General features: G+C 42.5%; 1 pseudogene; it reads right to left on the minus strand.

Moving 5' to 3' along the window:
• Positions 1-4682: 4682 nt before the first annotated feature.
• LOC134361737 (regulatory solute carrier protein family 1 member 1-like) lies at positions 4683-17296 on the minus strand (annotated as a pseudogene).
• Between the last annotated feature and the right edge of the window lie 4133 nt (positions 17297-21429).

Genomic DNA, 21429 nt, shown 5'->3' on the forward strand with positions numbered 1-21429 from the left:
TTGGGGCCATGCACAAAGTGACCACGTTTGGCAAGGATGAAGGTCACGCATGTGCTCAATAACACAGTGTTCCTCTCTCCAGACTGATCTTGCTACTGCCACTGCTGAGTGCTCAGCTGACCAGCAGAATTAATAAACCCTGAGCCCATGACATTACACAGTGCATCAAGGAAACCAGCCATTTGCCTGAGAGCGGGTTGACTGTCTGGGGTCACCTTCCACCATGGAGGGGGCAGAGGCTGAAGGATTCAATCTGCACTCATTCTGCATTTGAATTTTCCTTCATTGCCTCTGGTGCTTCCATTAGCCACACCATCTGCTAGCAACACCTTCCTCAGCTCTCCAAGGAAGCTTCTTTGCTCTCAAAGTTCCATTGGGTTTGGACAATGAAAAGCATCAGCAGGATTTGGGAGGAGGCAGGAGGAGACAGAGGTCAAGTTATTCATTACCCCACCTCCCTCCTTGGTTTGACAATGGCTTTGTTCCTCTCTGAAGCTCAGGGCTCCCGCTGCGCAGCCCTCTCCTGCAGTTAAAGCTTGTGCAAGTTCCGGTCACCAGTCTTCTCCTTTTCCCCTTCAGACCCAGAGATGGTAACAGCTTCCTCTCATTGCTAACTCCAGCATGCTTCACCACTCCTTGTTAGTTTCTCTTAACCTTGCCAAGGCTTTCACTAAACTCTTCCACTAAACACTTTCAACAACACCTTTTAAGTATACTATTCCTACAGGAATCTGTACTGATCTATCATCTTAAGGAAACTAATACATAGACTCTCACACAACACTGCTTCCGCCTGATGGATCTTGGACGTGACCGGCGCCTTTGTGCACACAATAAGCACAAAATAGACCGGCGCCTTTGTGCACACAATAAGCACAAAATAGCCGCTGGCCTTGTCTTCCACTCCAGCACCGAAACCCTCCCCGCTTCCCTTTACAAGAAGCCTGGTGACTTCTGCAAAACAGAAACCCTTTTGCTTCCACAAGGGCACAGTTCTCCACCCTGGTGGCATAGCTTCTGCAATAGCATAGTGCTCCTCCTTGATGGTATCAGCCAGCCTTTGGTGCCCTACAGTCCACATAAGCTCTCCCACGCCCACATCTGGTGCTGCCCTCCACTGTGAGTGCAGCCTGGTGTTTTGGCTCACTTTCTTTCACTGTCTAGTGAAAGAAGTAAAGTATAAACCACGCCCCATCACTGATCTTCCCATGTACCATCAGGATGTGGCCTTGTATACATTGTCCTCCCAGGAGAACTATGGCAGCGGGGCCTAGTGTGGCAGCAGGGCTCTGCATCAGTGGGAGCAGGTCCTGGTGGGACCGACTGCTCTTCCTCAGGTTCCTGGCATTTTGGAGCTGCCCCGGGGCACGCCTATTTTCAAAGTCTGGTTCTCTGGACTTCTATGCCCTCCATATCCTTTCAGTAAATTCCTGGTCAGTCTAAAGATTTTTCATTAACTTTTAGATAACAAAATGTTCTCCAAATCACTTTATTCACAAAACACGCTCACTTCTAAAATTTATATTTACCATCCACTGTAATACAAAGGCTCCACATTTCATTCCCATGTGAAACTTCCCATCCCCAGCACGGCCTAGGTGGAGCACGGTGGTTTCTTCTCCTGGCATTCCCGATTCCCAGCATGAGCTTACTTCTGGCCCTTCCAGTGCTGCGGTGGTTGGAGAGCTGGCAAGGAGAGGCCAGGAAGACAGAAAAGTCATTTTTCACTGGTATGCGGTGAGCTGATGTCAGTGGTCTCTGGGCATGGTAAAAACTAAAGGCTGTTCTCTGTTTCACTGAGCCTTGTTATGACCCTCCTGGAACATTCCACTGGCTCCTTGCAGACCCTCACAGCTGAAGACCTCTCACCTGCAGTGTCCTGACCCATGTGATCCACTGATCCGATGGCTTCTTATGACAGCTCCCTCAGCAGCTGGTCATCTAGCCCTCTCCCTCCAGGATTTTCCACCTGCCAGATGAGGAGATCTATGCAGCATCTACACCAATGCCACCCGTCTCGTGTGGCCATTATCTGGTTCAAGAAAAACACACATTTTGACTCATCTTCAGTGAGATTGTAAGTTCTTCCCACACAATACCCCCACTCGGCTGCAATAGGTTGCTTCTACCAGTCTTCATATTTTCCAGGCATAAGCTTGACCCCAGACCACTACGTCCTCTAAACTGCAGGTAGCACATGTCCTGCTTTCTGTGTGGTCCTCTTGAAACCCCTGCCACTTCACTTAAAACTGGGGAAAAAGACCTCCCTCCCTTCTCCCAAGATGCCACGTGTGTTGGCAGGGAAAGGGGGCATTCACAGCATGCCAAAAATCTCCCTGCACGAATCATCTCCCCACTGTCCAAGTCGTTCAACACAGCTGTTGGGCTAAGGGTCACAAAAACCAGATTTCATAGTATTCAGCCTTAAAAATGAATGAAATTCTGACACAAGCTACAAACATGAATGAACCTGGAAGATAGTATGCTAAGTGAAATAAACCAGTGGAATGTTCCAGGAGGGTCACAACAAGGCTCAGTGATACAGAAGAACAAATACTGTATGAGTCCACGTATATGAAGTTCCTCAGCAGTCAAATTCATAGTGACAGAAAGTAGCATGGTGGTTACCAGGAGCTGGGGGCTGGGTGTGGGGGACTACAGAGTTACTGTTTAATGGGTCTAGAGCTTCACTTTGGTCAGGTGGGAAAGTTCTGGTGATGGATGATGGTGATGATTGCACAATAATATGAATGCACTTAATGCCACTGAACGGACATCTAAAAATGGATCAAATGGTAAATTCTGTGTTATATATATTTTACCACAATAAAAATAAATTTCAGTCCCTTCTCCTGCAAGTCCTGCTTCGGCAGTCTAGCAACTACTCCAAACATGGGAGTAATTGCTGCCTAATGTATTTGGGACTGTGCCTGTTACCAAGTTTTTGTCTCTCCTCCCCAAGCTCTCCCTTCTGCACGCTGCACTGTGTTGTGAGGGTGGAGACTCTACAAACATTTCTTCTTTGCCAAGCGGCTCTCCTGACAGGGGACACTGCAGGGATTGAGGGCAAGAGGAGAGAGAAGGGACCAGCTGCTTTCTGTTTGCTTCCTGCTCCTGCCAAAGTTGCCCAGCAACAGCCCTTCACCCTGGCAGCAGTGTTTGTTTCCAGTAGCAGTCAGTTGTTTCCAGTTTCTCCACACTCCCAGAACAAGCCCTTCTGCACATCCCAAGGGACACCAAGCCAGCCAAGCAAGGCCCCACCCAGGAAATCTGCATCCCAACTCCTCACCAGCCTCCAGGGTCCCTGAGTTCCTAAGGTCTGGGGGCCCCTCCTGCAAGCTTCTAGGTTCCAATAAGACCATCCTCTTCCCTCTCTCCAACACAGCATGCAGCTGCTTCCTGCCGTCACATTTCCTGTCCTCTAATATCCATTGAGCCAATTCCTTATATTAAATTCTCTCTGTTAATATAACTAGTGTGGTTTCTGTTTTCCTGACTGGATCCTAATACTACTTTATTTCTGCACCACTGGGCAAAAAATGAAAACAAGAAAGAGTTCCATTTCAATATCCTTCTATAGTTATTCATTGCCTGTCTTTCCCAATTAGTTTGTAAACTCCATGAAATCAGGGGTTTTTTTGGCACAGTGATATATACCCAGCACTTTGAGCACTGCCTGGCCCACAGTGGGCACCCAATCCTATTTGCTGGATAAATAAATAGGAACATAAAAACAAAAACATAAAAAACAAAGCAAAATAATTTTGATCATGAGTCATGAAATTATGCCTATAATATATAAACTTATGACCACAGACCAGGAGGAAATATGTGGCTGAACTTTGCAAAACTCTTTTTCTGAAATTTTCAGAAATATCTATTCTGGGTTTTTTTGTTTGTTTTTTATCATTTTCTTGTTTACTAATTTTTGTCAGTGGAGGTTTCTCCATATTTTTCTTGCACATTAGGGCGTGTTATCCATGAAATATTCATTCACTCAATAAAGAACTTTTTAATGTCAGTTATGTACTGTATTTCATAGTAGATGCTGTAATGACAAGTCCATTTTACATCCAGCTAATACACAATTTGAAAATCAAAACACCAATACAATACATTAAACTTCACAAAGTTTCAAAAGTAGAACTCACAGCATTTTGGTATGAGGAAAAAATACTGTACTGGAAGAACACCAAGGTCATAGGCCCAAGTTTGTCACTTTCTGGCAATGTGACCTTAGGCAAGTCATTTAGCTTCACTAGGTTACTTCCTCTTAGAATTAAAGAAGTACAGACAATTTCTAAAGTGCCTTCCTCTTTTAAGACTCTGATCCTTCATATTGAAATGTGCTTTAACATCCCCAAAGCACAACAGCCAATACACAGACTTGAATTTCTTCTTAGCACAGTCCCCAAACACATTACTCTGCACAAAAAGGTGGAAACGTGAGAAATGACTGACAGTCAGTAAGCATTGTCATAAAAAGCTCTAGTGCCAATTCCTATTTCCAGTTCCAAATGAAAGGATCCTTTTCTGTAGTAATACTTTTTATTACTCGGCTGGATATTTTAAGACCCTACCCTGTGAATAGTATTAATACCAACAGCTGCATTAACTGTCTAACACATTGGAACACATTGCAAAGCTCAGAAAAGACCAGAGAGGGAAGCCAGCTATCTCTTTCACCGGCATGTGAATGTGTAAGACAGCCCAGAAGGTGGCGGCTGGTGACCCAAACAGCACAGCACAGGCCCACTGAGAAGCAGCCCCACACCAAGGCCAGACCGCGACCTGGAATCGTGGGACGACGTGAACAGGAATGCGGCCGCCCTAAATGTTGTCTTCACTATTAGGATGTACTGGAGAATGCAGCACAGTATAAAATCTGGGCAAATGCTACTTTAGAAATAAAGAGTTAGAACAGAGGAAAAATAGGCTTACATAAAAAACAGCTCCCAGAACCAGAAGTTCAAGGACAGTGAAAGAACACGCTGGTCTGTTTAATAATAACAAATCTATACAAAATTTAAGAGTAAAAATTTTATATATATATAATTTTGTTTGCAGAAGTCAAATATAGTTTGCACATACCTGGAAGAAAGCCAAGTGGTATTAGAGTCATCACCAGGAAAGGTCGAAAGGGAAGGAAGCTCAGCTTCTATGAGGGAGCCTAGGATCTCAAATCATTCTCTCTCTTTATAGTCACGTGTGTTTATTTACATATAAACAGCACAACACTGGAAGGTGGACTTACAAGCTATGTGAGCACAAAAGTAGGTAGCACATCCCAGAACCCGGGATGAAATCCTGGGTGTGATAGAGAGAGGAAGAGACTTTAGGTTTCGTATAATTATGGAAGTACGAGCATGCTTATGTGATGGCTTCTGAAGTCCTGCAGATCTGCCGCTTCCCTGTGCCACTAGCCAGGCCAGGTGTGTGAAGCGAGTGAGCAGCACGCTTGCATATCCACCATGCCTCGCCTCCTCTAGTAATTAACTGATGCCTGCTGGGAGATGGGGTGCACTCTTGCTGCCCCCTGTATGCAACTCAAGGTGGAGACTTCCAGGCTGCCTGATGCTCAAGCTGCTCCCGGAGGACATCAGCTCACCCCTTGACATGTCACCATCTTAAGATGCCTCTTCACCTGATGGCATTCCATAAAAAATCAGACCTCATTTTAGAGAGCATGAAGAGACTTGGGTAATTAATTAGAGACCATGTAGCTCTTTATGACAAATAAACCAGAAATTGCTAAAGTGTCTGTCATTGAATAATGTTTGTTTATGAAAGGAAATTTTTTCCTTTACAGCAGTTCCATCCAAAGAGCAAGCTGTGGCTTTCTGGATTAAAGGAACAGAAACCAGGAAGGTCCACCCACCTGTTCCTCTTCCTGACCTCATCCCCCTCAAACAGACCAGATCCCAGGCAGGTCACATGCTTCTGCAGACCTTTATAGTCCTTTGGTATTATATTAGTTCATTTTTGTTGCTTATAACAAAAATACTTGGAACTGGGTGATTTGTAAAGAAAAATGACATTTATTGCTTACAGTTTCTGAGGCTGGGAAGTCCAAAGTCCATCTGGTGGTGGCAACAGTGACCCAGGGATCTCACATTGCAAGATGTTGGGAGCAGAGAGAGCGGAAAAAGACAGACTCTCTCTTCTTTTAAAGCTCTCAGAACTACACTCCTGACCACCATTGTTAATCCATTCACTACTGCACGGTCCTACAATCCAATCACCTCTTCTACACTCCACCTTTCAATTACCATAATAGGATTTCATACCCTCTTAACAGTCACAGTGGGGGCTAAGTTTCTAACACATAAAACTTGGGGGACACAATTCAAGATTCAATGAGGTTTTGGGGGACATAATTCAATCCACTACATTCTGCCCCTAGCACCCCAAAACTCATGTCTTCCCACTTACAAATACATTCATTTCATCCCCAAAATCTTAACTTGTTTCAACTCAAAAGTCCAAAGTTCAAAGTCCCATCTGTGAAATCAATACAAGTTATCTACTTCCAAGATACAATGGTGGGACAAACATAGGGTACACATTCCCATTCCAAAAGGGAGAAATACCCCAGAGAAAGTTGTGACAGGTCCTAAGCAAGTCTGAAACCCAGCAGGGCAGGCATTAAATCTCAAAGCTGGTGAATCTTGTAACTTGACTCCATGTTCAACGTCCTCTGCAAACTGGTTTGGGGGTTGGATCCCCAAGTCCTGAGGCAGCTCCACTTCTATGGCTTTCCTGGTCTCAGGTCACACTTCAGCTCTCGCAAGCTGGTGTTTCACTCTGATAGTTCCACAGGTCTGGGGTCTCCATGGCAGTCCCGCTCTCACAGCTGCACTAGGCTTGGCACTGTTGGGGTTTCACTGCTGCAACTGTGACTCCATGTTTCCACTTGGCATTGCTCTAGTGAAGTTTGTCTGCGGTGACTCCTCTCCTGTGACAGATCTCTTCCAGGGCCCTCAGACTTTACCAAACAGCCTTTGAAATCAGGGTGGAGGCCCCCAAGCCTCCGCAGCTCTGGTATTCTGTGAGCCTGCAGATCTAACACCATGTGGATGTTGCCAAGGATTCCGGCTTGTATTTTCCAAAGCTGCAGGTCCAGCCATACCTGGGGCCAACTTAGCCAGGGCTGGAGCTGAAGAGGTGTGAAGCCTGTTCCCCAAGATTATTCTGTATCCCTAGGCCTTTGTGCCTGAAATGGAAGGGCTGGCCCAGAGCCTTCTGCAATGTCTTCAAGGCCTTTTTCCCCTTCTCTTGATAATTCTGTTTGTGTTAATCTTCTTAGCACTATTGAGTTTTTGTTCTGAAAATGCTCTCTGCTTTTCTACCACATGGCCAGCCTGCAAATTTTCCAAATCTTTACAGTCTGCTTGCCTTTTAAATTCTGGCTTTATGTCATGCCTTTGCCACCATGACTCAGCATAGGCTGTTACAAGCAGTCATTCAGCTTCCTTAATGCTTTGCTGCTTTGAATTCTCTTCTGCTATGGGCCGTCCCCGTGGCTCACTCAGGAGAGTGCAGCGCTGATAGCGCCAAGGCCACGGGTTCAGATCCTATATAGGGATGGCCCGTGTGCTCGCTGGCTGAGTGTGCTGCAGACCACACCGTGCCGAGGGCTGCGATCCCCTTACTGGTCAAAAAAAGAAAAGAAAAGAAATTTCTTCTGCTAAATACTCTGGTTCACAACACTTAAGTTCCAACTTCTAAAAAGTCCTAGGGCATGGACACAATGCAGCCAAGTTCCTTACTAGCTCATAGCAAGGGTGATCTTTGCCCCAGTTTCCAATAAGTCCTTCTTATTTCTATGTGAGACCTCCTTAGAATGGTCTTTACAATCCATATTTCTAAAAGCATTCTGCTCGCCACTACATAACCAGTCTCTAAGACAGTCCAAACTTTCCCTTGTCTTTTTGTCTTCTTCTGAGTCCTCCAAACTTCTCCAACCTTTGCCTATTACCCCGCTCCAAAGTTGCTTCCACATTTTCAAGTATTTGTTATAAGCAACACCCTACTCCTTGTACCAATTTTCTGTATTAGTCCACTTTTGTTGCTTATAACAAAATACTTGGAACTGGGTGATTTGTAAAGAAAAATGACATTTATTGCTTACAGTTTCTGAGGCTGGGAAGTCCAAAATCCAACTGGTGGTAGCAACAGTGACCCAGGGGCCTCACGTTGCAAAATGGTGGAAGCAGAGAGAGCAGAGAGAAAGACAGACTCTCCTCTTCTTTTAAAGCCCTCAGAGCCATGCCCCTGACCATCGTTGTTAACCCATTCACTACTGCATGGTCCTACAATCCAATCACCTCTTCAAGGCTCCACCTTTCAATTACCATAATAGCATTTCCCACCCTCTTAACAGTCACAATGGGGCTAAGTTTCTAACACATAAAACTTGGGGGACACAATTCAAGTTTCAATGAGTTTTTAGGGGACATAATTCAATCCACTACAGGTATGTATGTCTTTTGTCATTTGAGTAGTATCTCATTTAAAATGCAAATTAGGATATACTGCTGTCTTTTTTAGCAGCTATATCATAAAGCCCTTCAGCCTGCAAGACAATGGCATAATTAAACTTGTAACAATGCCCTCAAATCCACTCCAAGCTTAATCTCAGTTACCACTCTCATATTGATAATCACTATATAATGTTCTGAAAACATATTTAATACCCTTCTGGCATTCTAAGTGGATTAGTGATTGTAATTCTACAATGGAAGTGACTACTTACTTAAAAAGAAAAATTGAAAAATCAGGAGGCTGTGCCATTGTTAAACACTGCTTTAATTAGAAAGGATGCATTTAGTCAAAGTGCATGGATGGAGAAAAGTTAGAAACATCTAAATGGAGAGGGCCCGAGTTGGTCAAGTGCTAATAGAAAAGTCATCCTTTTCAAGGTCAACCTCATCACAAGAAAAACCTCTGGGGTGAACAAGTTGTCACTGTCATCATCCCTGTCACTTCTCTGTGGTCTAATGAGGTTTAGTCCATGTGTGGAAGCTGTAGGGTGGAGCAGGAGTGAAGAACAGGACTTTCATGACCTAAGGTCCCAAACCCTGGGTGACTTATTTGTGTTTTTGCCCAATACACTAGTGTCTAACATAACTGAGCAGAGATTTCAGGGCACTGCGTATCTTTGGACAATCATCTCAGAAAGAAAACAAACTCAGAAAACTATTTATCCAGGATTCTAGAGTTAAGCAGTGTTTGAACGTGAAACCAGCAAAACATTTCTGCTTCTCAATCCAATATTTTATGTACTGTCAAAAAACTTATTTTCATGCTACCTAGAATTTTATTATGTATACTTGTAGCCACACCTTTGGAATATTAACAACTGGTGTCTGTAATGATGATGAACACTACCTCGTCCTAAAATACCTTTGGATTATAATCTTATAGTATAAAAAGGGAAAAGAACACTGTAAAATATAAGCAATCACTGCTTACCTGTAATAAAAATTTTCATGTCAAAACATAACACATAGTTTTTCTTCCATTTTTTAATTATTCAATTATTCTTCAACTTCCTGTTTTAATAGATGGATCATAATACACAGAGCACTGGGAATAATTCAAAACCCCAAACTATGTAGTTAACAGTCTGTAACTTAACAACTGACTTGACAAGCTGTACTTGCCTACAGCACAGAGTCACAGTGTGAATTTGATCTGCTTTTAGCTGTATGAGTGGTGGGATTTCTAGTCACTTCTGCTTTTAAAAAGTTCATTCTCATCCTAAAGTGGTATGCTATACATAAAACCATCAATTTGAGGCCAGAATACATCATCTTATTGAGAATAAAAAGCTTCCCTCTGAGCATACTGCCAATACATTTCAAAGGGCCCGCATTTAGAATAGACAAACTATCAGACAAGAGATCATAAATTACTTTGGCTGAAAAAAGTCTTTAAAAATTTCTAGCTCAACATTCTGCTTGCAGGTTTCTACATACACAGTATACATAGGGGTGTATCTATGTAGCTTTTTTAAGGGAATGGCTGTGGTCTAGCCCACTTTTCCATGGTCCTGTAGCAGCTACAGTATTCTCTCCTAGCAAAACAAGAAGAGCTAGGTCTGTGTCACCTCTCCCAGGAGATGCAAAGGATTACTCAAAGCCCATTTCTCCAGAGCAGTGAGAGGCTGAGAAGGGGTTAATCCCAGGATCAATTCTTTCATGAGAGAAGAATTCCTAGGAGTAACTCCGAATTAGGTTTTCTCCCAGTTTTTATTGTCCGGGCAGGAAAGTTACAGAAAGGGAACACAGGTGGTTACAAAAAGAACAATGAGGTAATTGTCATGACAATACTCAGTTCCTCAAGAAACTTAAAGAAATAGCTGGAGGTGAGATGTGGAACATCCCCCAACCATCAACCTTGAAGCCTTTAGTTCACATACTTTCCCATCACTAGGTTTAGCTGCACCAAGGATGACTGCCCAAGCTCTTTTGCTGTGTTACAATTTTTTTTATCTACAACAGAGACTTTAGTCCTGGGAAAGTTTTCTGTTTTTCCCAAGCTTAGCATTACTATGGGAAAGTTTTCTGTTTTTCCCAAGCTTAGCATTACTATGGGCAATAATAAAAAGTTAGGCTATACCTTAAACTATGGGGCTTTGGCCCTGCTAAAACTACATTTGCTTTATTAATGTTGGTATCCTCCACAGGTCTGCACTTCTGCTAAGTCCATGCAAAGTCTCAAGAGCTTCCTGCAGAGGGAAGCCAGCATGGAGAATCCAGTCAATGTCTGCAGCAGGAAAAATTAATGGTGGAAGGTTGGAAGGAATTAGTGATGGATGGCCTTGCAGCTTCCGGGCTAGCATTTTCTCTGGTTTCAGGCCTGTCGATGGATCCTCTGGGCTCTGACCCAAGTCTTTAACCAATATGCAACTGACGGTAAGGAAGTAGTCTGCTCAGAAGTCTGATTGAGTACATCCTTCTAATCTGCTAAAAGCTTGGGTAAAATTTCTGCAACTAAGGTACAGTGTAGCTGATTCATTAATTCCTCTGTGATTAGAATGACAGAACTGCTCTCATTTATTAAATCCCTTGACCTGGAGCTATATTCCCTATCACTCGACATGCCATCACCTGCACCCCTGAAGTTAACATTTTTCTACATCTTGTTCTCTAACACCATGTGAAGTGTCTGTTAATTTTTTAAAAAATACTTTATAACATGTTAAATTAAATCTTGCACTAGTGTGGTACTTTGGTTACAACTGATGAACCAATATTGATACATTATTATTAACCAACGTCCATAGGATTCTCTCTGTACTACAGAGTTCTATGAGTTTTGCCAAATACATAATAATGTCATGTACCCACTATTACAGTATCACACAGAATCATTTGACTGTCCTAAACATTCCCTGTGTTCCACCTATTCGTCTCTCCCCCTGCACCCAACCCTCTGGCAAACACTGATCTTTTTACTATCTCTATATTTCTGCCTTTCCAGAATGTCTTTTAGTTGGAATCCTACAGTATTTGGCCTTTCAGACTAGCTTCTTTCACTTAGCAATATGCACTTAAGGTTCCTCCATGGCTTTTCATGGCTTGATAGATCATTTCTTTTTGTCACTGAATAATATTCTATTGTCTGGATATAGCACAATTTTTTTATCCACTCCTCTATTGAAAGACACCTTGGTTGCTTCCAGTTTGGGGCAATTATGAATAAAGATGGGGCAAACATTTGTGTGCAGGTTTTTGTGTGAACTTGCCTGTTAATTTTTCAGTTTTCACTGATACAGTCATGTCCAGTGAGAACAGGCCTGAGGGCAGTGCTCATTCTAGGCAACCATAAGATAATCGTTTTGGGTCCATTTTTCTGAAAGCTCCTTAATACCTGTCTGGCCCTCAGTTACCATTTCTGACTGTCAGATAACTTCTGCAGATGTACTACCTGGAGCTCCATTACTACTAATGATCAAAAGTTTATCAAGTTCCTTCAAGGCTTCTGTTATAGATGAACAAGATTCTCTGCTGACTCCACAGAGTGCGGACACCACCACGGACACCTACAGAGGGGGAGCGGTTCACATCCAGTATATGCAGCAATTCCTTATTTGTTCTAGACATGTCGACATTACTTTCCAGGACTGTAAATCCCCAGTGGAAATGTAGTTACTTAAAATTTTAAATGAAGAGTATATTGTGATGCCTCTACTTCCATAAAGGGATTATCTAAGTTGAGATCAGATGCACCGATGTTCTTGACATTGGTCTTCTGATATTTACTTCCACAGCCAAAGGGAGACTATTTCTCTCTACTTGGAAAGTCCACATTTTGCTGTAGCTTGTCTCCTTTCAGCTTCCAAATCAACAGATAATTGTGGTTCTGTTCCCTTTTTCCTAGGAAATTCATGGTCACACGGAGCATGCTTTGTTCGGTCTCATACTTTGCACCCACAAACATCTGTGGTCAGTGCATCATGGTAGTTTTGACAGAAAAACTAGCTTCCATTCTTGTGCAGAGATGAAATTCGAGACCTTGGGTGCTTTTTTTTAGCAGGTGGTTTTTCATATTAACTGCAACAACTGCTTTTTTATAATGAATTCTGGAGAAAAGCATAGCTGGTTTCTAATCTGATGCAGTACTGTGATAAAGAAACATGATCAGAAAGATCCTGTAGAGGCAAAGAATGTTTTCTCTTCCCTCCACTTGTAATTTCTTCATTTGAAAATCAATATTGTGGGTATATGCCTAGAAGAATTGAAACCAGGGACTCAAAGAGATATTTGTGCATTCATGTTTATGGTAGCATTATGCACAATAACCAAAAGGTAGAAGCAACCCAAGTATACAAGTATAAATGAATGGATAAACAACATGTGGTATATACATACAGTGGAATATTATTCAGCCTTAAGAAGGAATTCTGACACATGCTACAACATGCTAAGTGTGATAAGCCAGTCACAAAAGGACAACTACTGTATGATTCCACTTATATGAGGTTCCTAGAACTGTGAAACTCATACAGACAGAAGGTTGATTGGTGGTTGCCAGGGAGTGCAGGGAGGGAGGATGGGGAGCTAGTGTTTAAGACCAACACTCTGAGAAGATGGAAGGTTCCGGAGATGGGTGGTGGTGATGTTTGCACAACAAGGTATGCCACAGAACTTTACACACGAAACTGGTTAGAACGGTATATTTTATGTTATGTATATCTTACCACAGTTTTTTTAAAAAATCAATACTGTAGTTAATGCAATCATGCTACACAACTAGCATCTTAATGCTAGTTTGCTGAGGCAGTCTCCATTTATGCTTCTTTTCCCAGGCAATCATTAATAGTGCCCCCTTCACTCTCAGAAGTGTCCTGGTTTAGACAATACATCATGTGGTCACCCTGGATCTATTTCATAATTGCATAAATCATTGCATTTCCATCTTTGTTGGTAAATGTCTTGACGTTCAGAATGCACCTGCATTTTCTTGAATTACTGTAATTACAAATTGGATGTCTGGTAGAATGTTATGAGCTCTGATAATTTTTTTAAGATTTCTGATTACTTTCTGAACATTGATTACAGTACCAAAAGCAGTCCTTTTTTCTTACAAACACATTATTTCTTTAAATGCTAAACCCTCTATCTTTTGACAAGCTCACGACTTCAATTTCTGGGGGTTATTTGGAGCAGGTAAAAGAAAGCCATGGTCCTAGACAGTTGCTGCCCTTTGCCTCTCCTAGTTGTTGTTGTTAAAAATATCGGTAATTATTCTCTGAAATCTGAATTATATTTATGTTTCAATTAATTACATCTTCCACCTCACCATGAAAGAATATACCATTTTCTCTTGGAAGAAGGCACTGATCAGAGCACCACACTATCATAACCCTTTATTATTATCCACCCCTAGAGCACAGACCTCTCAAGGGTACAGCCATGTATTTTTAGTACCTAGACCCAATCCCAATGCAAAATAGGTTCTTAATATCCACTTCTTGAGTCAATCAATAATCAAATAGTTCAACGATGTTCAAATAGTCTTGTTTGGTTCTCCTCAAATTTTGCTTTAAAAAATATGCAAAAACTAGTGTTCTCTCTACCCACCTCCACCTTCAATTTGGCCCACCAATGAGCTAACCAAAGAGAGATTTCAGATTTGAATGATGTTCTACTTTATAAGACACTTGGCAAATCAAAAGATCATTTTGATTTTCACTCTGTGAAAGTTTTGTCCTACAACTCAGTCTTCAGCTAAGCTCCATACATACTGATAGAGTTTGGATGTGTTGTCCCCACAAAACTCATGTGGAAATCTGATCCCCAACATGGCAGTGCTGAAAACCGATTGAGTCATGGGGGTGAATCTTTCATGAATGGATTAATGCTCTCTCTGGGGAGTGGGGGTAATGAGTGAGTTCTTACTCTATGAGTTCCTGTGAGAGCTGGTTGTTTAAAGGACCCTGGCACCTCCCCTCTCTCTCTCTCTTTCTTCCTCTCTCACCATGTGATCTACTTGTACCCACCGGCTGCTGCCACTTTCCGCCATGAGTAGAAGCAGCCTGAGGCCTGTGCCAGATGCAGCTGTCCCAGAATCGTAAGCCAAATAAACCTCTTTTCCTTATAAATTACCCAGTCTCAGGTATTTCTGTTATAGCAATACAAACGTCCTAATACAGAAAATTCGTACCGAGAAGTGAGGTGCTGCTATACAGATACCTGAAAATGTGGGAGCAGCTTTGGAACTGGGTAATGGGCAAAGGTTGGAGGAGTTTGGAGGACTTAGAAGAGGACAAAAAGATGAGAGAATGTTTGGAAAATTTTAGAGTTAAATGATTAAATCGTTGTGACCAGAAAGTTGATAGAAACATGGACAGTAAAGATCATGCAGATGGTGAGGTCTCAGATAGAAATGAGGAACTTATCAGGAATTGGACAAAAATAACCCTTGCTACACCATAGCAAGGAACTTGGCTGCATTATGTCCATGCCCTTGGACTTCGTGGAAGGTGGGACTTAACAGTTTTGAACCAGAATGTTTGGCAGAAGAAATTTCTAAGCAGCAAAGTGTTAAGGAAGTTTCATTGTTACTTGTAACAGCCTACTCTGAGTTATGGCAGCAAAGGCAGGATGTAAAGCCAGAATTTAAAAGGGAAGCAGAGTGTAAAGATTTGGAAAATTTGCAGCCTGGCCATGTGGTAGAAAGGCAGAGAGCTGGAGAAAAATGCAAGGGTGAAGCAGATAAACTGGTTGCTAAAGACATTAGTTTGGTGGGCCGAGCCCGTGGCGCACTTGGGAGAGTGTGGCGCTGGGAGCGCGGTGATGCTCCCGCCGCGGGTTCGGATCCTATATAGGAATGGCCGGTGCACTCACTGGCTGAGTGCTGCTCACGAAAAAGACAAAAAAAAAAAAAAAAAAAGACATTAGTTTGGCGATGAGGCAGCCAGATGCTAATAGCCAATACAATGGGAGAAAGGCCCTGAAGGCATTTGAGAAGTCTGGAAGGGTGCCCCTCCCTTCACAGGCCCTGAGGCCTAGAATGACTGAGTTGTCATGGAGGACAGACCCGGGTCTGGGCCCAGCTGCCCTCAGGAATCTGATCTGTGCATCCCAGCTGCTCTGACTGGAGCAGCCCTGACTCAAGTAGCCCCAAGTGTGGTTAATGCAGCAGCTCTGGAGAGCACAAGCTGGAAAAACCTCAGTGGCATCCACGTTGTGTTAAGTCTGCAGGCCAGCAGGACATAAGAGCAGTGGAGGCATGGTAGCCTCCACCCAGACTCCAGAGGATGCATGGAAAAGCCTGGGGGCCAAGGCAGAGACCTGCTGCAGGAGCAGAGCCACCAGAGAGGCCATCTACTATAGCAATGCCAAGCAGGAAAGTGGGGTCAGAGCCCCCACAGAGAGCCCCCACCAGGGAAATGTCTAGTATAGCCAAGGCAGCAGGGCTTCCACCAGGACCCCAGAACTGTAGGGCCACTGGCAATGTACAACAGCAGCCTGGAAAAGCCACAGGCACCAGCACAGCCCACTGGGCTCTTCCTGGCAGAGCTGTGGGAGTGAGGCTGCCTGAGGCTTTGGGGGCCCAGATGTCCCATTGTGCCCAGGATGCAGGACTTGGAGTCAAAGAAGATTATTTTGGAGCTTTAAGACATACTCTCTGCCCTGCTGGGTCTTGGACCTGTTTGGAGCCTCTTTCTCCTTTCTTCTGGTCTATTTCTCCTTTTTGGAATGGGAATGTATACCCAATGTCTGTTCCACCATTGTATCTTGGCAGTAGATAAATCTGGCTTTGATTTTTACAGGTTCACAGCTGGAAGGACTTTTGCTTTTGGTCTCAGGTGAGACTTTGGACTTTGGACTTTTAGTTGGTGCTGGAACAAGCTAAGACTTTTGTGACTGTTGGGATGGAATGATTATATTTTGTTTGTGAGAGGGACATGAGTTTTGGGAGGCCAGGGGCAGAATGATAGAGTTTAGATGCATTGTCCCCCCCCAAAAAAAACTCATGTGGAAATCTGATCCCCAATGTGGCAGTGCTAGAAGCTGTTTAGTTATTGGGATTGGGGGTTGCCTTCATGAATAGATTAATGCTCTTCCTGGGGGATGGGGGTAATGAGATCTTGTTCTATTGGTTCCTGCAAGAGCTGATTGTTTAATAGACCCTAGCTCTTCCTCTCTCTCTCTCTTGCTTCCTCTTGCCATGTGATCTGCTTGTACCTGCTTGTACTTTCCCCTACAATTAATCAAATATATTCATGTTATAGTATGATTTACCCCAGGCAACATTAGTCATTCTGCATGTAAACACTTTCAGCACCTACCAAAGAAGATACTTGAATAGATTTTTACTTTGGGGGGCATAAAAATCAATTTAAAAATATATATGCAATAGGCTGATAAATTCACTAAGTAACTCCATTTGTTTCAGCTACTCTACTTTCATTTTCTAACTCCAAATATTAGAGGCAAATATAAGAAAATTTCATTCAATAATCAAGACTATTCCTATAGATATGCTAACATAATTTCTGAGTGCAAATAAACTGATAATTTATTACTTAGGAATATAAGAGATCAGTCATATCTACTTTAATAGTTTGCAAAAAAAGGAATCTGATAAGTACCATGGTATAAAATAAGTGATTACAGTAAATTCAAGCATACTCTTATTTTAATCTCTAATAAACAGGTTATTTCTATCTTTGTAATCTTAAAAAGGGCACCATGAAAGCTACAGAGGAAAGAAAGATTCAGTAGAAGCACAGATACATAGAAGATATAATGATATACCTTTCATCTAGTGAAAGGACCATACAGCCAAGTGCTATTATTTCTCTGACAGGACACTCTTCCTTTCCTTTGTATTGTGGCTCATTAAATGGATAGGCTATCTGGAGCTCTGGCGAGGAGAAATGATTGTTTAAATCCTTTTCCTAGTATTTTACTTTGATTATTAAACCAAACTAAAGGGGCATTATTTCATTTTCAACTAGTACCACATACAGAGGCAGGTGCTTGGTAGTTTTTAGTTATTTCCTTAATTTTTCCAGCAATCTTAACTGTAAAACCATAATATCCATCTGTTTGAAAGAGTAAATTGGTTAGCAACTAGATCCTTTTTTAAATTTTTACAACATATCATTTTACATATCCAAAGTCAATCTCTACCTGCTATTCTACATAAGTGTGAGATGAAATATATTTTAGGTATGTGTTATACATGATGGATTGTCACTCAGCATTCATTCCTATCTCCTTCAACTGTACATTCTTCTGCCTCTGAAGCTAGAAACCTACAAACTAGATTTCCAGAGTCCCTTGCAGCTAGGGTTCTAGGCACAGATTAGATTCTGCCAGCAAGATGAGCTGGATGGGAAGGGAGCTGGAGAGTGTCTAAGAAAGATGTTTGTTAGCTTGTTTTTGTTGTTGGTAGCGATGTTCAGTCACTGGCTTCCTGGGGTCGAGAGGCACTTGGCAGCAGCTTCTCTGTTCACTGGAACACAGCCCATACAGTGTGTTCTTGATGTCAGCAGCTCCAGTGGTGGCTCTGATTCCCAGCTGCCAGACCACGGCAATGATGGCAGCCACCCTGGGGGCGAGTGCAGCTGTGCTGCATGGGAGTCATCCCTCGAGGCTCAGCCTAAATCTTCTCCTCCCCTTTGAGTTGCAACCTTCCTTCCCAGCCCTCCTGTGAGCAACTAATTCCCATACTAAATCCCTTTCTGTTTCAAGAAGCTAGGATATTTTCCATTATCTGTCACCTGACTGATACAAGAAAGAGGGGAGAGATGGGAGCGTCCAAAACACCAGGACGGTGGGGAAGCCTCGGGAGAACCATGAAGAGGGGAAGGTTGTGTCCATCTGACATACCCAGTTATGCATTTAAGAACAAGATGAAGGTCACAGGCCATACCATCCAGAACTACCCAAATCAGGGTACACAACCCTTTAGGGCCTGGGGTTGAGGCCAGAGCATAATTATAAAGGCTGAGAAATAATCATAGGAATCCCAGGAGAGAGAACAAGGGAAGAAAAAAGAGAACAAAACCATGCACATGGGTGGAGAGGACCATATACCAAATCCCTCAAGTGACCTTGAGAGAGCAGCCCACCAAGGGTGACACAGTCTGGCACAGCTTCACAGAGCTGGGCTCTGGGGTTCTCAAACAGAAACTGAGGAAGGCTTTCTCCATGAGAAATACCAAGCGAATCAGTCCTTACCACTCTCTAATAGATACACAGATTCATGCAGGAGGGGTGTGTGTGTGTGTGTGTGTGTGTGTGTGTGTGTGTGTGTGTGTGTGTGTGTGTGTGTGTGTGTGTGTGTGTGTGTGTGTGTGTGTGTGTGTGTGTGTGTGTGTGTGTGTGTGTGTGTGTTTGCTGGAAATATACATAACTTGTATTTCAAACAAAAAGATGTTAGGTTTAAAAAAGGAAATTAATCCAAGTGGTTTTAAAGTCAGACAATTAACAATGCAAAGAGCTAACCAACTAGTGAATTATGGTAAATATTGGTTCCGTTTCTGATCAGCTAAAAAAAGATTAAAAATATCTTTTTTATAATTCAATAGAATTGTCTAGGGGGGAAAAAAGCCTAAAGTAAGATGATTACACAAAATAATTAAGAGTTCTATTGAGACTATAATCCTTTCATAAATGAAAAAAATGAGTCTCACAGCCCAGGCCTACTGCTCCAGCCTCATTCACACAGCACTGTCCCCTTCTTCAAAGTGCCCGTTCTCTCCACTGTCCTCCTGCAACATGCACAGACATGCATGTACACAGACACACACACACACACACACACACACACGGAGCACAGGGTCTCTGCAGGTGCTCGTCACCGTGCATTAAATGCTCTTTGCTCACATCCCTTCCTTGACAGAACATTCCTGACCTCCCTCCCTCCACAGGTCTAATTACCCATTTCTGCCCTGGACATTTTTCCTGTCTAGTACTTAGCACTATAGGTTTACCTATATATTACGAACAGACATGCTTTGTGCAAGGACAGGGGTCAGGTCTGATTTTCCTGCTTTTGTATCTCCAGGGCTTAGCATTGTGCCTTACCTGCCTTGTGAGTGCTGAACAACTGAAAAGCTCGATGAATGATTTTGCTGCTTCATCCCCAAAGTCCAAATATTCCATTTCTCAATCATGCCAGTTGTTCTCTATCTTTTCTAACCGTCCATGGGAAACATAGAAAGTATTATAATTTTAGAAGGATCATACTTCTGAAGGCACTAACAGAAACTAGTTAAGTATATGTTTAAAATCTATTTTAGAATTTCAATTGGTCATCTCCTCCCTCACCCTACTATCTCATCATTATTTCCAGAAACAACCAAAGGTAACTTCTTTAACCTAGCTAAGTCAAAGGCCTTTCAGGGTGGATGAGATGCGAGCAAGACAGTGTCAGCCCCTATCTTCCAAAGGACACTGACTACTGAGAGCACAGTGTATTTTATACTGTGTAAGAGTATACAAAGTATGCCAGAATGGGGAATGACCCATCTACCCAAAGATCCAGTTCTAGAGCTCATTATGCAGCAAGCCCTCTGCAGCCCCCAGGAGATGATACTAAGACAGCATATTCCACTTCTAGTTATAACACTCTTTATGACTGCTGACAAGGAGCCAACAATGTCCTCAGCATTTACACCCTATCATTCCATCCGCCCCTCACAACCACCTTAGGAAGCATCACTATCCCCATTTCACAGAAGAGGAAATGGCTCAGAGCTGGGCTTCACTCCAGGTGATCTAGTTCAAACTCGTAAAATCCCTTCCTTGAGTGGTTTGAAGTTTCTCTGGATGAGAAGTACCCAAAGTGAATGATATTAACTCCTTTTGAATACCTCTTAGCTGAGTGTTCTATGCAATGTACTCCCTTACACGATCAAGAGAAAAGAACCACAAAAGCTGAAGGACATTCAGCTGGCCGTTTAGCATTGCTATTCTTTCTGCCTTACCATGGGCCAAACAATGCCAGAATCAGGCTCAATACTTTGTTCCTTCAGTCTGTCCTTAAATAAATTCCCCAATTGTCTTAATACTTTTATGCCGCTCTTCTTAGAACACTTTCTAATTTATCTACGAGCAGAAACATAAGATTGCACAGACAAAATGCTGACAGCCGAATTTCAACAACCCATTACACCATGAGCTAAACTGCAATGAGAGCTCTCTCTCAATTCCTATTTTAAAATCTAAATTGGAACATCAACATGCGGTAAACACAATAACTTTGTTGCATTTTTCTCTGGACGTTAAAATCCTGTATATTGCCAAGGATGTCTGGCTTGTGCATTCTTCAAAGCAACAATAGAGCTTTCATTATAATGTTTCAAATTTTGGAGACCAGTTCTCTAAAGGAACATATAAATTCTCTACAAGTAAAATGTATTTAAGCATTCACATATCCATCTACCAGAAATACTATAATGTCTGGTTAATACCTTTTCTTTACAGGCCTCTCAATTCCAAGTAAGATTTGGAAGATACACATCAACAGAGATTTAAGATTTACTGGGAAGCTGCCCCCCTCCACCCACCACTCCATTTTAAGGCAGAATTAAGTATGCAGACAAAGCATTTTTAATTTCACATCTCTCGGGGGTAAGTAAAATTTTATTAAAATCTTCAAACTACCTCGGTGCTTTAGCCATATTAAGATATTCACACAAAAGGACAAATTTCCAAAGAACATCATTATAGTAGTTGAATCTTTCTAGAAACAGGATTTTTCTTTTGAATTAGGAAGAGTCCCCTTTTTAAATCTGACCAAATGCATTAATAAAGCAGTTCTCTGGAGCAGCTTCCTCAGAGACAAAATACTTTCCAGCTCGTCAAGGTCTTCTGTAAATAAGTCACAAGCAATCAGTGGCCATCAGACAGCCGCTTCTGTGGCACTCAGGGTTCCTCCCCCTCTGAGCAACTCCACTCG

This window comes from Cynocephalus volans, chromosome 13 (assembly GCF_027409185.1).
Source record: "Cynocephalus volans isolate mCynVol1 chromosome 13, mCynVol1.pri, whole genome shotgun sequence".
NCBI lineage: Eukaryota > Metazoa > Chordata > Mammalia > Dermoptera > Cynocephalidae > Cynocephalus > Cynocephalus volans.